Source organism: Sapajus apella, unplaced genomic scaffold (assembly GCF_009761245.1).
Source record: "Sapajus apella isolate SASKATOON/1434 unplaced genomic scaffold, GSC_monkey_1.0 scaffold8, whole genome shotgun sequence".
Classification (NCBI taxonomy): Eukaryota; Metazoa; Chordata; class Mammalia; order Primates; family Cebidae; genus Sapajus; species Sapajus apella.
In genome coordinates, this window is record NW_022436948.1 from 12,492,101 (window position 1) to 12,510,354 (window position 18,254).

At 43.3% G+C, this 18,254-nt stretch overlaps 1 long non-coding RNA gene across 1 annotated transcript; it reads left to right on the top strand.

Annotated features, from left to right (window-relative positions):
• Nucleotides 1-6,121: 6,121 nt before the first annotated feature.
• Nucleotides 6,122-16,628, top strand: LOC116550868. Its single transcript, XR_004268609.1, has 3 exons — nt 6,122-6,133; nt 6,385-6,388; nt 16,503-16,628. It is a non-coding gene; the product is annotated as an uncharacterized LOC116550868 (long non-coding RNA).
• Nucleotides 16,629-18,254: the final 1,626 nt, after the last annotated feature.

An 18,254-nucleotide genomic window follows, 5' to 3' on the forward strand; every position in this document is an offset into this window, starting at 1 on the left:
ATGAAGATAAACTTTTGTGGGAATAAGAATATGAATTCAAGGTGAAAAGGAAATGATATAAAGTTTCAGAACCAATAAATAGGAGTTTCTTTTTAAAAAAATTTTTTTAAAGTTTTTCTGAGACGGTCTCATTCTGTCGCCCAGGCTGGAGTGCAGTGGCACAATCTTGGCTCACTGTAGCCTCCACCTCCAGGGCTCAAGAGATCCTCCCACCTCAGCCTCCGAATAGCTGGGATCACTGGTGTGCCACCACACCTTACTAATTCTGTTCATTTTTTTTTTTTTTTTAGAGATAAGGTTGTCTCACTGTGTTGCCCAGGATGGTCTTGAACTCTTGGAATCAAGCAATCCTCCCCCCCGGCCTCCCAAAGTGCTGAGATTACAGGAGTGAGCCACCGTGTCCAGCCGAGTTTCTGTAATTTCAAAGTAGACAATGATAGGTACGAAATTGCTTTGATATTAGATTCCATTGGATGCATTTATAAGAGTGATAAAGCAAGTTTATTTTAAAATGTTAATATTTACCACTTACTGTAAAATATATCCTTTACAACTATCTAAACATGTCAGGAAATATTTTAGATGTCAAAACACGAAGAAGTAAATTGATTTACAAAATTCTTTTGGGGGTAAGTAAGCAGAAATTAAGCCATGAAATGTTTAAAGTTGGCCTCCCTCCAATCTCCCTGCCCTACTTCTCAGTCTAAACCTTGGCATTCACATCCCATCACTGATGTAGAGCAATGAGGAAGTACTTCCCTTACATTGACATCAGCACAAGCCTACGTGATTAACTGCACACTCACAACAGAGTCTCACTCTGTGGCTCAGGCTGGAGAGTGCAGTGGTGCGATCTTGACTCCCTGCATCCTTCTCCTCCCGGGTTCAAGTGATTCTCCTGCCTCAGCCTCGTAGCTGGGGTTACAGGCATGTGCCACCGCGTCTTGCTGATTTTTGTATTTTTAGTAGAGATGGAGTTTCACTATATTGGCCAGGCTGGTCTTGAACTCCTGGGCTCAAGTGATTCGCCCACCTCAGCCTCCCAAATTGCTGGCATTACAGGCATGAGCCACCAGGCCCAGTCTGCACACTCACTTTGAAAAAGAATTTTTATAGCTTATAATAAGACATTGCTCTACTTGTATTCTGGGCAGATAAAATAATGGCAGAGAGCAGACTTCCTTTAGAGAAAGGAGGAAACAATCGTATCAGAAACCAAGGATGAATCACTTACTGTTAAGTCTGCCCTAATTAAAAATCAATAAATAAAACAGTGACCTTTTAAAAGCTGGGTGTGGTGGTACACACCTGCAGTTCCAGCTACTCCAGATGCTGAGGTGGAAGGATCGCTGGAGCCTAGAAGTTTGAGGCCAGTCTGGGCAATAGAGTGAAATCCTGCCCCTTAAAAAGAAATTGCTGTCTTAACCATATTACAGGTACAGTTCAGTAGTGTTACTATTTTCAGGACCTTTTCATCTTGCAAAACGGAAACCTTATAGCCATTGAACAACTCTCCATTTTTCCTTCCTTGAGCCCCTGGCAATCAGCAGTCTAATTTCTGCTTCTATAAATTTGATTGCTTTAGCTACTTCATATAAGTAGAATCACATGGTATTTATCTTTTACTTTTCTTTACTTTTCTTTTTTTTTTTTTGAGATGGAGTTTCACTCTTGTTGCCCAAGCTGGAGTGTCGTGATCTCGGCTCACTGCAACCTCCGCCTCCTGGGTTCAAGCGATTCTCTTGACTCAGCCTCCTGAGTAGCTGGGTTTATAGGCGCACATCACCACACCCAGCTAATTTTTGTATTTTTTAGTAGAGATGGGGTTTCACCTTGTTGGCCAGGCTGTTCTTGAACTGCTGACCTCAGGGGATCTGCCTGCCTCGGACTCCCAAAGTGCTGGGATGACAGGTGTGAGACACTGTGCTTGTCCCAGTATTTATCTTTTTGTTGCTGGCTTATTTCACATAGCATAATGTCCTCAAGCTTCACCTATGTTGTAGCACATGACAGCATTTCCTTCTTTTTAAAGGCTGAATAATATTTCATAGCATGTGAACACCACATTTTATCTGCTAATCTATCAAAGCAAATATTTTGCAAATACTTTTTCCAATTCCAAAGGTTGCCTTTTCCGTTGATTATTTCCTTTAATGTGCAGAAGTTTTTAAGTTTGAGGTAGTCACATTTGTCTATTTTTGTTTTTGTTGTCTGTGCTTTTGGTGTCATAGCCAACAAATCATTGCCAAGTCCAATATCATGAAGATTTCTCCTATGTTTTTGAGGGGAAAAAGCTCAAACTGTTCCTCTGCTCTCATGCCACAACCACCAACACAGAACACTTCTGTGACCAAATGTGTAATGATTTTTCCCCATTAACAAGAAAATGGGCTAATGCCCTTTTTGGCCTTAGCCCACCCGCACCCAGGTGAAAAAAAAAAAAAAAAAAAGAAAGAAAATGATCAGGTGCAGTGACTGATGGCTATAATCCCAGCACTTTGGGAGGCCAAGGTGGGCAGATCCTATAAGGTCAGGAGTTTGAGACCAGCCTGACCAACATAGAGAAACCCCGTCTCTACTAAAAATCCAAAATTATCCAGGTGTGGTGGCACATGCCTGTAATTCCAACTACTTGGGAGGCTGAGGCAGAAGAATTGCTTGAACCTGGGAGGCAGAGGTTGCGTTGAGAGTGCTGCATCATTGCACTCTAGCCTGGGTGATAAAAGTGAGACTCTGTCTCAAAAATAAACAAACAAATAAAAAAACAAAAGAGCAATCAGTTCTGCAGTAGACACTGGTTGGGTATCCTTTTATTGAATTATGACACTGTCTACCTGGAGAGAGCATCAGATCCTGATACAGGACCTAAAAAGAAATTATCTAGGTAGTCAGTGAGGATAAGAGAGTCTTCAGTAAGGTTTTCCTTTTAATAACAAACAGTCCCAAATCATTTCTTTTCTAACAAAAACAGCCTGAAAAATCAAGCTGCAAACATAGGTAAGCAAACTGGAAGCTTGCATGGGCAAATGCTGGCAGCTGTGCCAATAGGAAGGGGATACCTGGAAGCCAGGTATATTCAACATGGAGGTGCCCTTTTCCCTTTTCTTTGTTGCTACGTGTGCAGTAAAAAAGCAGGCAACACAGCGTTGGCCAGGTAGAGATACCATTTGCGTAATAAAAGATGAAGGTGGGATGGCCAGGCTCTTCATGTGCTATGTAAATTTCACATCTGGTCCAACCAATCCTTGGTGCCCTATGTAAACCAGACACCACTTCCTCAAGCTCATCTACAAAAGCAATCTCATTTCTCCGCAAACCTGGAAATCCATTTGGGACCCCCTTCCTCTGCATGGGGAAGCTCTCTCTTCTTTCTTTCACCTGTTAAACTTCTGTTCTTAAACCCACTCCTTGTGTGTCCCCATCCTTGATTTCCTTGATGTGTGGCAACGAACCTCTGGTGTTACCCCAGACAAACCATGCTGCTTCAATCCCACAGGTTGAGGGCTCATTCCCTTACTTCCGATGCTAGTCACAAGCCTCAGGTTTTACCTGTGCTGACTGAACGACTATAAATTGAGGATCCCATGGCCCCCTGCTTGTGTTCAACTGATTTGCTAGATTGCCTAACAGAGCTTGAAGAAACACTACCTTATGTTTACAGGTTTATTATGAAGGCTATTACAAAGGATACAGATGAAGAGATCTGTATCTCATAGGGCAAGGTATGTGAGAAGGACTGCAGAGATTCTATGCCCTCCCCAGCAGCCTCTGCATGTACAGCTATCAGGAAGCTCTCCAAACCTAAGCCTTTTGTGTTTTTGTTTTTGTTTTGAGATGGAGTCTCGCTCTGTCACCCAGGCTGGAGTGCAGTGGCATGAACTCAGCTCACTGCAACCTCCACCTCCCAGATTCAAGCAAGTCTCCTGCCTCAGCCTCCTGAGTAGCTTAGACTACAGGCACCCGCCTCCACGCCCAGTTAATTTTTTTTGTATTTTTAGTAGAGACGGGGTTTCATCATATTGGCCAGGCTGGTCTCGAACTCCTGACCTCGTGATCCGCCCACCTCAGCCTTCCAGAGTGCTGGGATTACAGGCACGAGCCACTGCGTCTGGCCCACCTTTTGGGTTTTTATGGAAGTTTCATTGTGTGGGCATGATTGATTATATCATTAGCCACTGGTGATCAACTTAACCTTCAGCACCTCTCCCCTCCTTCAAGGTTGAGGGGTGGGCTGAAAAACCCAACCCTCTAATCATGCCTTGGTCTTTCCAGTGACCAGACCCCTCCCTGAAGCTATGCAGAGGCTGCCAACCACCAGTAGACTCATTAGTGTACAAAAAGACATCACCTTGGAGATTTTAAAGATTTTAGGAATTGTATATTAGGAAACAGGTTGAAGACCAAATATACATTTTTACAACATCCCAATTTTCTTCTGAGAGTTTTATAGTTTTAGTTAATACATTTTGAGCTTAATTATTTCATATATTATAAGATAAGAATCCAATTCATTTTTTGCATGTGGATACCCAGTTTTCCCAATACCATTTGTTGAATACGGTGTTCTTTACCCATTGTGTGGTCTTAGCAACCTTGTCAAAGATCATTTGACCATATAGGTGAAAGTTTCTTTTGGGCTCTCTAATTTGTACCATTGAACTGTATAACTATTATTATGTCAGTGATACACCTTTTTGATTACTACAGCTTTATAATATATTTTAAAATGAGGAAATGTGAGGCCTCCAACTTTGTTCTTTTTCAAGATTGTTTTGGCTATTTAGGGCCCCTTCAAATTCCACATGAATTTTAGGATAGTTTTCTATTCCTGCAAAAAATGTCACTAGGAATTTAATAGGATTGCATTAAATCCGTAGGTTCCTTTGGGTAATATGGACATTTTACCAATATTTTGTCTTCCAACGCATGAATATGGAATATCTTTCCATTTATTTGTGTCTTCTTTACGCTTCTGTAATTTCTTTCATTAGTGTCTTACACTTTTCAGCAACAAGTTTTTCATCTCCTTGGTTAAGCTTATTTCTATCTATTTTATCCTTTTTGATGCTATTATAAATGGGATTGCTTTAAAATTTTCCTTTTGAAATTGTTCATTGTTAGTATAAAGAAATGCAACTCATTTTTGTGTGTTGATAGTAACTTTGCTGAACTTGTTAGTTTGCCTTCAATTTGGCACTCTGGAAATACAAACTTTTTCATAAAGAGTTTTATTTTATTGCTGTGTGCGGTGGCTCACGCCTGTAATCCCAGCACTTTGGGAGGCTGAGGCGGGCAGATCACGAGGTCAAGAGATCAAGACCATCCTGGCCAACATGGTGACACCCCATCTCTACTAAAAATACAAAATTAGCCAGGTGTGGTGGCATGCGCCTGTAGTCCCAGCTATTTGGGAGGCTGAGGTGGAAGGATCACTTGAACCCGGGAGGCAGAGGTTGCAGTGAGCCAAGACTGCGCCACTGCGCTCCAGCCTGGCAACAGAGCAAGACTCTGTCTGAGAAAAAAAAAAGAGTTTCATTTTATTAATCTTTGCTGGAACATTGGGTAATATGATAGATGACAACCTTAGCCGTGATTCTGCAGAAAATATAGAAACTTTTTTGGCTGTCATTTATTTTACTTATTCTTTGTTAACAGATGTGAATTGAGCGCTCCCATGTTCCAGGAACCATGCTTGGATCTGGGTACATATTGGTGGATAAAGCATACTTGATCTCTGTCTCTTTGAGACTAGATTCTAGTGGCGGAAACAGTAAATAAACTAGTAATCAATCAAGTTTAGGAAATGACAAATTGTGGTAAGGACTGTGAGGAAAATGGTCTAGGAGTGGGATCAAGGATTAACAGGAAGTTCTCTTTGGGAAGATGCCACGAAAGCTGGGGCTTCAAAGAAGGAGACTGCCAGGTGAGAATGGAGGGGGAGGGGCTGTGGGGCCACCACCGAGGGAGAGGTGTCTGCAAAGGCCTTGAGGTCGGAGTTTCAATAAACAAAAAAGAGGCCAATATGGCTCAAGTGTAGTAGGTAAGGAGGAAAAGGCAAGAGGTGAAGGTGTGAGAGGCAGGTAGAGGTCAGGCCATGCCACTTGAGCAGCCTGTGGAATCATATTGAATAGCAGTGTTGTTACAGGTAGTTAGACAGGCATGAGTCGGGCAGGAGAGAGCTCTCCGTCAGCCCCACCAGGAATGTCAGGCAATCATCCGGTGATGTGTGTGCAGTTTGCCTCTCTAAAAATGATAATTTGGCAGCAGCAAATTTGGCACCAGGAAGAAACAATCTCCTGATGGTTCACAGCCGTCACACTAAAGTGTTAATTGAATGCAGCTGCCAGGGAGGAGCAACTCCCCAAGTAGATAAAAACTCTTGAGATTGGTTGTCAGCTTCTAATAAAATCTCCAGGAATTGGGTGAGTGAGCCTGGGCATGAACTTTAAGAGACAAAATGGTGGAGTATGACCTCTTGGGGGCACTCCACTGGAAAATGAAGAAAGCTTCAGATGGGCATGCCTTTGTTAGATATGGTGAATTCCAAGTTTCTCTTCAAAGTATCAGTATGTCAGTATGTTCAACTCTCTTATTCTTTAACTCTCCATTTTAAAATTTAACTTCCTGGTTCTCTGTGCCTCCTTGCCTCTAGTTTCAGTAAACAACTTTCTTGCCAGTTCTAATCAGTAGTTCACATCTGTTCCCCTGGTCACCTGCTTCAACCTGAGTCACCCCTCGTCACCTGCTTTGGTATGAGTCACCCCTGGTCACCTGCTCTGACCTGTTCCATAACCATCCTTCTGGCCAAACTACCCACCCTGCCACTCTGGCTTGTACCCCTGCTCTCTTTAAAATAGAGCATCGGAATTAGCTTAGACTGTGCAAACCCTAGCCAATAGGGGAGCGACACAGCAGCAGGGGCTACCTGCATCAGGAATAAGAACTCTTTCCCCTCCCTTGTCCAGGTGTGTGCTCGCCATTGCTCCATCTGTGAGATGCACCCTTCTGTAGAAGAAAATTGCCTTGCTGAAAGAATTTGTATTCGAGTGCTACTTCTTTTGCGGCATGGAAAATTTACATACAACACATACAACTTCCTAAACACACTACATATGCTCACCTCTCAAGCATAAGGAGGGCACTGCCCATGTGGGCAGCCCACCACAAGGGAAGGATGAGGAGAAAGGGATGGAAGATGCCAGAGGTGGGTCAGCCTATGAAGCCCTAGGTTTAGTTCAAGGTTAAACACTGAGCTTGTCCTTCAAGTCGTCCACTTGGGTCTCTTCCAAGTGTGCTTTCTTTCCTGTTTTAAAGTCTTTTAAAATAAACTTCCACTCCTGCTCTGAAACTTGCCTCAGTCTCTCTTTCTGCCTTATGACCCTCAGTCAAATTCTTTCTTCTGAAGAGGCAAGAACTGAGGTTGCTGCAGGCTCATACGGATTTGCTGCCAGTAACTTTTCTACTCCTTCTACCTACCTAGGAGGTATCTAAGAATACCTTCTGCCCCTAACCGTTTAGCAAAACTACCCCTAACAGTTTGGCAAAAGAACATTCATCGAACATATCAAAGCCAGTGTGCTGGGCTACTTTTTACATTCAGAGAGGTGGCAAGTTAAGTGAACTCTCTCCAACTCCACCATGCTTTCTCAGCCATGCTTAGACAAGATGGAGAGCAGTTCGTCTCAGTTGATCCCTCCGAAGAGTGTCTGAGCTACAGATGTGTGACTGGGAGGAAGAAATACCAGATGGTGAAATTAAGGGCCTGACACATGTTCTTCCTCTATTAGAAAGCCATTCCATGTTCCTACTGTCATGCATGCAGTCAAAAAGGTTATAAATATTGCAAAAAGTCTTAACATAACTCTGAACAGATTTTCAGTGAGTTGCAAGTAATTTTCAGTAAAACAAAAGTTGTGCCTAAGATGAATAAGATGTATGAAGATACTGTTTTACCGTTTGAGTAAAATGTATGAAGATACTGTTTCATGATTTGTAGAGGAGAAATTTGGGAGAGAATTTTACAGTGTACCTAACAGACTAATTTACCTATCATTTTGGGGAAAATTATATTCACTCTCTTGCATCTTCTAAAAGGGGTTAAGCATCACTTAATATGGCCCCTGAGTTAACTAGTTGAATTAAGATGAAAGGAAAGCATTCTAGCTCAGTCCTTCCCACGTGAGTTAATTGAACTAAACATTTTACACAGTGCTCTGTAGAAAGAGGAAAATGCATAGGCCATTTACAATAGGCTATTCATTGGATATAGTGGACCAAGAAGGAAGTAGTGGCCAGGTGCAGTGGCTCACACCTGTAATCCCAACATTTTGGGAGGCCGAGGCGGGTGGATCCCCTGAGGTCAGGAGTTCGAGACCAGCCTGACCAACATGGTGAAACCCCATCTCTACGAAAAATAGAAAAATTAGTCAGGCCTGATGGCAGGTGCCTGTAATCCCAGCTACCTGGGAGCCTGACACAGGAGAATTGTGTGAACCTGGGAGGCAGAGGTTGCAGTGAGCCGAGATTGTACCATTGCACACCAACCTGGGTGACAAGAGCAAAACTCCATCTCAAAAAAAAAAAAAGGAAGTAGTGACATCAAACACTGTCTCTACACTCCACCCTAGGTATAAACTCCAGCTGGTATCCTGAATGGTCTGGCCTCTCCCTGGGGGCAGGTAGAGCAGGAGACACTGAAGTATTAGTCATCTTTTTTGATCATAGCTCTAACTGTTCTGTGCTGTCTTCAGCTGCTTGTTCAAGTGAGAGTAAGGAGGGGAACCACAGCTTAATGAGTCATCTCAGCCAACAGGCTGCACAGTGCAGTGATCATTCCCTGGGGCCAGGGCTGTCTCCTTGCAGGTTCATCTCAGCTCTGCAGCAAGGCCTACTTCTTCCCATGCCCTCCAAGGCTGTTACTAAAGATGTGGAGCTCCTTTTCAATGACTCACTTACTACAAAGTCCTCCTCATGAAAAGGAAAAGGTGGTAGTGGTAAAGGATGAGATGTTGATCACCACCTGTGGAGGTCTGTCCCGTCTCTTCCACTCCTTCTACCTATCTAGAAGGTATCTAGGAAAACCTTCTACCTCTAAAGTTTAGCAGAACATTCATTCAGCATGTTGAAGTCAGTGTGCTGTGCTACTTTCTACATTCAGAGAAGTGGCGAGTTAAGTGAGCTCTCTCCAACTCTGCCATGTGAAGTTGACCCTGCCTCAGCAACGGATGAATAAATGCACTCATGCACACCAGAATGAGTGAATCGAGTGGGCTGGGGATGGTCATCAACTGCTTTCAGAGGGCGACTGCAGCTAACTGACCACCACTCCCTGTTTGTCCTCGCGTTTGTTCAGTATAGATTTAATAACAGAGGTTCTAAGTCAACATGCTTCTGGATAATTAACATGGCTAAAAGAGTGGTTTTACAATTGATAAAAGGCCTTGGTTCTGGGACGTAGACTAAACAGCATTAACAGGTAATTCCCCTTCAATCTCCTACTGAGAGGACCATCCAGCACAAAGTTTACATGAGTAAACAAATTAGAGTACGGACAAAGGAATGTGCGGTAAACAGACTTAACTGGGGAAGCTTCTATTGTCTTTAATCTTCGCCCTATGACTTCATGTTCTCATGTAAGAACTGGCTGCCTTCAGCCTGTTCCGTAAGTTAATAAAAACCTTTCAGCCTTCCAAAAGGTTTGAGACTATAATTTTATAACTTCCCTAACATTTCCCTTAATATTTTACCCACCACCCTGAGTGAATTCCAGCAAGAGGATGTGCTGTCTAAGTATTTGCTCAACTGCTCTATCTTGCTTAGTAAAATTAACTACCAAACCATTTCTGGGTGAGGTCATGGGGACACAAGATTCTTCACATCTAGCTTCCTTTCCTCATTTGCTCAAGATGAGATCATCACAAACGGAACTTTAAGAAGCCACCTGTATAAACATAGTTGGAGTAAGTATTTTCTGAGGGCAACAGTACTTTAGGATTCACAAAGAGCGCTTTGGAAAGGATTGAGGTGCACTATTAAAGAAATGTTCCAACTTAGTTTTTCAAACTGCAAATTTATTGAAGGGTATACCAGCTCCTCCCAGAAATTTTAAAATTTGCTTTCATATTGATGGTAATCCCTCTTTTTTTTTTTTTTGAGACAGAGTTTCACTTTTGTTGCCCAAGCTGGAGTGCAATGGTGTGATCTCGGCTCACTGCCTCCTGGGTTCAAGCAATTCTTCTTCCTTAGCCTCCTGAGTAGCTGGAATTACAGGTGCACACCACCGTGCCTGGCTAACTTTTGTATTTTTAGTAGAAACAGGGTTTTTCCATGTTAGCCAAGCTAGTCTTGAACTCCTGACCTCAGATGATCCACCCACCTCCGCCTCCCAAAGTGCTGGGATTACAGGTGTGAGCAAAGATTACTATTGCACCTGGCCAATAGTAATCTTAAAAAATTAATATAAGTATATGCTGGAATCATTGGAATAAACCTATTGTGTGTTTGTGTTTAGGATTTTCTTGGGGCACAGTAGCACTATTATTTCCCGGTGTAAGGTACATGAATGTGCTTTGGTCAAGGACTAAGTCAAGGGGAATATCCAAGTCTGCATAACTCAGCGAGTTTGGGAACACAGGCTCACACCTCCACTTGCTATATAATCTGTTTGTGTAAGTTCATACTTGGCTCTGAGGCACTATCGTCTGTAAAAGGTATATTTGTCCTGCTAATGTTGTACAGGGGCTCTTGGGGCTCAGCTCAGGTCAACATGGCTTAACATGGTGGGTACACTGGTGCCCAGAGAAAGAAGAGAGCCAAAGCTGTTCATCTTGCAGATGGAAAGGAAGGAACCAGAACACAGCTTGGCTTGCTCGTGCCCAGAGAGAGAGAGTTAAGCTGCTAACCCTGAAGATAAGGGAGAACTGGCTGCAGAGCTGTGGTGGGGAGCTGCTGGCTCAATCCCCCGAGACAGTGTGGACAGGGTGAGAGTAAGCTGCTAAAAGAGCTGCTGCCAAACAAAATCATCTTTCAGCTGCCTACGGCCCCCTAAGTGTTCTTTTTGTCTATCTATCCACTCCCCTCGGACTGCAGCATGGTTGGAGCTGAACCCTGGGATCTGACAACCGGCAAGGAAGATGGGATGAGGTGAGTGGGTCTTCAGCCCCTGAGGGCTCCTGAGTTGGCTTTGTGGCCGCAGTATGGGCTGGACATGAGCCCTGGGTTCTGACACCAGGTAATGGGACATAAAACAGAGACCAGCTTAATATAATCTGTGTCAGTCATATGCAGCCAAAGATGTTAACTGTGTACGGTACAATCAGAGATTCATCACAGTTGGATGAAAAAAAAGTAATTGCCAAATTGGTTCATTGTGTTAGACCAGGGACGCTGAACTCAAAAGAACCTTCACTCTAGCCAGGCTCATTCTGCTAGTTGCAAATTAATTTCAACAAACAAAACTACCAAGCAAACTAGAAATAGCAGAGAACTTCCTTAATCTGAGAAAGAGCATGTAAAAAAATCCCCACAGCTAACACCACAGTTAATAATGAAAGGCTGCAAGATTTCTCCCCAAGATCAGGAATAAGACATTTTATTCACTTCTTTTTTTTTTTTTTTTTTGGGACGGAGTTTCGCTCTTGTTACCCAGGCTGGAGTGCAATGGTGCGATCTCGGCTCACCACAAGCTCCGCCTCCTAGGTTCAGGCAATTCTCCTGCCTCAGCCTCCTGAGTCGCTGGGATTACAGGCACACGCCACCATGCCCAGTTAATTTTTTGTATTTTTAGTAGAGACGGGGTTTCACCGTGCTGACCAGGATGGTCTCGATCTCTTGACCTCGTGATCCACCCGCCTCGGCCTCCCAAAGTGCTGGGATTACAGGCTTGAGCCACCGCGCCTGGCCCATTTTATTCACTTCTATTTAACATTGTACTGGAAGTTCTAACTGGAGCAATTAGGCTAGAAAAACAAATAAAAGGCATTCAGATTGGAAAGGAAGAAGTAAAATGATCTCTTGGGCCGGGCACGGTGGCTCAAGCCTGTAATCCCAGCACTTTGGGAGGCCGAGGCGGGTGGATCACGAGGTCAAGAGATCGAGACCATCCTGGTCAACACGGTGAAACCCCGTCTCTACTAAAAATACAAAAAATTAGCTGGGCATGGTGGCACGTGCCTGTAATCCCAGCTACTCAGGAGGCTGAGGCAGGAGAATTGCCTGAACGCAGGAGGCGGAGGTTGCGGTGAGCCGAGATCGCGCCATTGCACTCCAGCCTGGGTAACAAGAGCGAAACCCCGTCTCCAGCAAAAAAAAAAAAAAAAAAGTAAAATGATCTCTATTTACAGTTAATATAATCTTATATATAGAAAATCTTACACACACACACACACACACACACACCCCAAACTATTAGAGCTAAGAAGTAAGTTTAATAAAGTTTCAGGTTTCAAAATAAATACACTTAAAATGTTTGTTTCTACACACTAGCAATGATCAACCTGAAAATGAAATTAACAATTCCATTTATAATAGTATCAAAAAGAATAAGATACTCAAGGATAAATTTAACCAAAGAAGTGCAAGGTGTCTACATTAAAATTAAAAACAAAATTGAAAGAAATCACAGAAGACCTAAATAAATAGAAAGATATTCCGTGTTCATGGATAGGAAGACTTAAAATAGTCTGGCAATATTTGCCAAATTAATCTATAGATTCAATGCAATCCCTATCAAGCCCCAGTTGCCTTTTCTTTCTTTCTTTTTTTTTTTTTTTTGCAGAAATTGACAAGTTGATCCTAAATTTATTTGTTGTTATTGGAGGTTGTCCTGTGCATTGTAGGATGTTTAGCAGCATCCCTAGACTTTCTGCTAAATACCAACTTTCATCAATCCTTGGGTAAAATGGGTTTGGGAAGCCAGCAAAAGCCCCCAGGCAAAGAGTCAACAGGTGCTGGATTTAGAAGCTCCCTTGTGCTCAGAAATGTTAAATATCAAGGAGATATGAGGGGGTACCAAGAGCATCTGTTCACTCCTGCACCACTCAGAGCCACTGTGTGTCATGTTAATTCATTCTATGTTGCAACTGATTTTTCCAGATGACAGTTGGACGCAATTAAAAAAGAATAAAAAAAACCCTTATGATAGAAAGACCTGTGAAAAAGCTACAGTCTCTGCTCCTGCACATGGCTGCAAATCCACAATAAACAATTATCTTCTCCCTTCTCTCACACCCATTTAATTTTCCTCATTCTCAGCCAGCACTTTTGACCTGAGGTTTCTGCCCGGTGGGATAACACAGACCTTTGTCCCTGAGTGGTCTGGTTCCCCATTTCTCTGCCCTTGTCAGTATCTGTCACTGTAATGGTCTATTCATAATCATCACTTGGCATGAAAGCACCAAGATGATGTGCCCAGTGAATTCCCGGGTTCCAGATCTGCTGCTTCCTGCCCCATTATGTAGCTGCATCACCTCAGAATAATTGGCGTGACTTTCCCCTGTCTGTATAGTACCACCTTTCTCTGCTTATCTCTCAGTGGGGGTGGCGTTAGAACTGGGTAATGGGCAGAGGCTGTAAGAGTTTGGAGGGCCCAGAAGACAGGAAGACAAGAGAAAGTTCTGAACTTCCTAGGGACTGTTTAAATAATTGTGACCAAAATGCTGATAGAAATATGGACAGTGAAGGCCAGGCTGAGGAGGTCTCAGATGGAAATAAGAAACTATTGAAAACTGGAGCAAAGGAGGTCACCCTTGTTATGTCTTAACAAAGAATTCTGTGTATACACCCTGGGAATTTGTGGAAGGTTGAACTTAAGAGTGATGACCCAGGGTATCTGGTGTAAGAAATTTCTAAGCAGTAAACGTTCAAGAAGTAGTGTAGCTGCTTCGACCTGTATAATCAGATGTGAGAGTAAAGGAATGACTTAAAGTTATAACTTACATTTAAAAGGGAAGCAGAACATAAAAATGTGGAAAATTTGCAGCCTGGAGATACAGTAGAGAAGGAAAGAACATTTTCAGGAAAGAAATTCAAGTGGGCTGTGAGCAACTATTTGTCAGAGTGATTGGCATGACTAAAAGGGAGCCAAGTGCTAATATCCAGGATAATGGGAAAAAGTCATTGAAGACATCCCATCACAGGTTCGGAGGCTTAGGAGGAAAGAATGGTTTTGTGGGCCAAGCCCGGGATGCCACTGCCCTGCATCACCCTGGGAGACTGCTCCTTGTGTCCTTGTTGCTCCAGCTCCACCCCTTGCTCAAGGGGACCCAGTTTCTCTGGTCACCACTCTAGAGAGTGCAAGCTGCCGTAAGCCTTGGTGGCTTCCATGTGGTGTTGAGCCTACAGGTGCAGAGAATGCAAGAGTGAAGGAGCCTTGATGATTTTCACCTAGATTTCAGAGGATGTATGTATGGGAAAGCTGGGGTGCCCAGGCAGAAGCCTGCCACAGACATGAATCCCTTACAGAGAGACTCTGTGAGGGCAGTGCTGAGAGGAAGTGTAAAGTTGGTGCTCTTACAGAGTCCCCACCAGGCCACTGCCTAGTGGAGCTGTAAGAGGGCCACCACCCTCCAGACCCCAGAATGGGAGCTCCACTGGCAGCTTGCACCCTGAGCCTGGAAAAGCCACAGGCTTTGAATTTCCATGAACAACCCATGAGAGCAGCCGTGAAGTCTGCACCCTGCAAATCTGCAAGGGCGGAGTTGCCCAAGGCCTTGGGAGCCCAGGATGTGGGACATGGAGTCAAAGATGATAAGCTTTCATGTTTGCCCTGCTGGGTTTTGGACCTGTGTGGGGCATATTGCACCTATCTTTTGGCTGATTTCTCCCTTTTGGAATGGAAGCGTCTGTCCAATGCCCATATTCCCATTGTATCCTGGGAGTAAATGACTTCTTTTATCTTACAGGATCTTAGGTAGAAGAAACTTGTCTTGAGTCTCAAATGAGACTGGATTTTTGATTGAGTGGATAAAGAATTAAAACTTTGGGGGACTACTAGGAGGGGATAATTGTATTTTGCAGTGAGAAGGACATAAGATTTGGGGATGTTTGTCCCCTCCAATTCTCATGTTGAAATGTAATTCCCAATGTTGGAAGTAGGGCCTGGTGGGAGGTATTCGGGTTGTGGGGGTGGATCCCACATGAGTCGTTTAGCGCCATCCTCTTGCTAATGAGTTCTTGCTCTGGTGGTTTACAGAAAAGCTGGTTGTTTAGAGCCTGGCTCCCCCCGCCCCCCACTTTTGCTCCCTCTCTCAACATGTGATATGCTGCTCCTTTTTTTTCTTCCACCATGATTGGAAGCTTCCTGAGGCCTCACCAGCAGATGCTGGCACCATACAGCCTGTACAGCCTGCAGAACTGTGAGCCCACGTAAACTTTTTTTAAAAATAAATTATCCAGCCTCAGGTACTTCTTCATGGCAACACAGACAGACTAGTACACTAGAGTTGACATAAAATACAGGACATCTAGTTAAAAGTGCATTTCAGATTAAAAAAATACAATTTCAGTATAAGTGTGTCTTTGGAACATATAGTAAAAAAACTGTTAGTCTGATATTAAAGATGCAGCACAAAGATGTCTTTTTTTTTTTTTTTTTAAGATGGAGTCTCGCTCCTGTCACATAGGCTGGAGTGCAGTGGCGTGATCTTGGCTCACTGCAACCTCCACCTCCTGGATTCAAGTGATTCTTCTTCCTCAGCTTCCCTGGTACCTGGGATTACAGGCATGTGACACCACGCCCGGCTAATTTCTGTATTTTTTTTTAGAGATGAGGTTTCGCCATGTTGTCCAGGCTGATCTCGAACTCCTGACCTCAGATGGTCCACCCACCTCGGCTTCCCAAAGTGCTAGGATTACAGGCGTGAGCCACTGTGCCCGCCTCCCCCCCGGCTTTTTTTTTTTTTTTTGAGATGGAGTCTCACTCTGTTTGCCCAGGCTGGAGTGCAGTGGTGCAATCTTGGCTCACTGCAACCTCTGCTCACCAGGTTCAAGCAATTTCTCCTGTCTCAGCCTCCCAACTAGCTGGGATTACAGGCGTACAACACAACACCTGGCATTTTTTTTTTTTTTTTTTTTTTTTGTATTTTTAGTAGAGACAGGGTTTCGCTATGTTGGCCAGGCTGCTCTCGAACTCCTGACCTCAGGTGATCCACTGCCTGGGCCTCCTGAAGTGCTGGGATTACAGATGTGAGCCACTGAGCCTGGCCCCACAAAGATGACTCCTATGCTTATGTGGTAGAAGTGATTTAGAAGATTTCAAAGATGGAATGATACTTTTATACTAAAAAATTTATAACCATCTCTCTATATAAAATGTCAGCATATTCAAAGCATTATACAGTAGGAAAAAATGGCATGTTCCATGTAATGTTTGGGGCATACTATCATTTACCTGAAAGTCAAACTTAATTCAAACGTTACCAAGTGTTCTGTATTTTTATTTGCCACATCCAGCAACCTTTAGCTACAGATTGCCCTCTTTGAGTTTCATGACACGGCCATTTAAGAATCAAATTGAATAGTAACCGAGTGTCACATGGTGACTTGTCCCCTAATGGTAAATCCAATCAATGTCTGTGCCTTCAATGTCCCCGCCTCAATCTGTTAAACGCTTAGGTAACCAAGTGTCGGACACAAAGTTAAAAAATAGTCCTTGCTCTCATGGAGCTTGCCATATTCTAGGAGACATGTAGGCAGATGTGTAAAATCTGTTTCCTGGGGAGCAGGCACAGGCACAGATGGGGCACGATGACGCCTGCACATTGCAGTGGAGATCTTTCAGGAAGATTTCAGAGTGGATGACGTACTTTTATACTACAGCATTTAGAATCATCTCTTTCTCTAAGTACAATTCCAGAATATTGAAAGTATTATAAAATTTGGGAATAGACAACAACGTACACAAAAAGCCTAGTATCTATTTAAGGACTAAGTGTAGGGAAAAGACCCTTTTCCTGGAAAGACAGGAAAATAGCTTCTTCCTCTTTGATGGATCCAGAAAATCTGGGAGGGAGACACAAGTGTGGTGAGTCAGTGTGAGAAGTAATGTTTAATCTAGCTACTGAGTGGTATGATTTTTCAATTTCCTCCCTCATCCCTTTTTTTTTTTTTTAAAAAAAGAAAAGAATATCTGCTCTGACAACATTTCCTTTTTTTCTTCTTTTGGGATGGAATCTCACTCTGTCACCCAGGCTGGAGTGCAATGGTGTGATCTCGGCTCACTGCAACCTCCATGTCCTGGGTTAAAGCGATTCTCCTGCCTTAGCCTTCTGAGTAGCTGGGATTACAGGCGCGCACTACCACACCCAGCTAATTTTATGTATTTTTAGCAAAGACGGGGTTTCACCATGCTGGCCAGCTGGAACTGCCAGCATTTTCTTCATCCTCATCACTAATTACTTCTTCACCCACAAATGTCCTCTGCTAGAATGTGAGTTCCAAGTAGAGACAGATCAAAGAAAGGGAAGGAAACTTAGACCTTTGTTATGACACACTACTGAATTCTCCTCTTGCCTTTGTTCCCCTCAGGTGAAGAAAAGGATTGCTATTTTTCCACCATTATCACACCACAAATGCCCACATATATTTCTGTTGCCCTCAAGAGTTGTCATCATCTTAGTCAAGAAAAAAGGTAGTGAGAAAAAAACTGGAAGTTACTGGTATTTTGTCATTACTAAGTGACAGGGCATTAGGGATGATTTAATATTTCTATCCTTGTCCACTGTAAAAAAGGGAAGCTTAAAAACACAAATGTGGAAGGTTCCCAGCCTGAATACAAACGGTATTCAATTTCCAAGTCAAATGTGTCCAGACAGCAGGAGACATCTACTGATCCGTGAGATGGAGGAGCCTCCTTGGAACGAACGAATTCTGGCAGAAGGAGTACTTGTGAAGGGAAAACAGTTTAGTTCAAAAAGCAAGGCTTTGCAACACCACAGCAAATTTTAATTTAATGAAGGCTGTGCTCCAGCCATGTCTTGAGAGTGGGAAGAAAAGGCCGCAAACGAGCTCTGCCTCCACCGGCTCTGGGGACAGTGACGGTTCAATGACTCCTTCAGGATGCTCAACCCCGGGCCCAGGAACACAGCACAGGCCTCAGCCCTTCCACAATGAATACTTCTTAAAGGCATCAGCTGCAGCACCTTTGTTGCATAAAAATTCACTAAGTTCGAAAAAACCTCCCGACTTTTGGGCCCATTATTTATTATATAAAATTGTTTCCAGCAGTAGGGTTTAAGACAAAACACAAGTGAAATAAA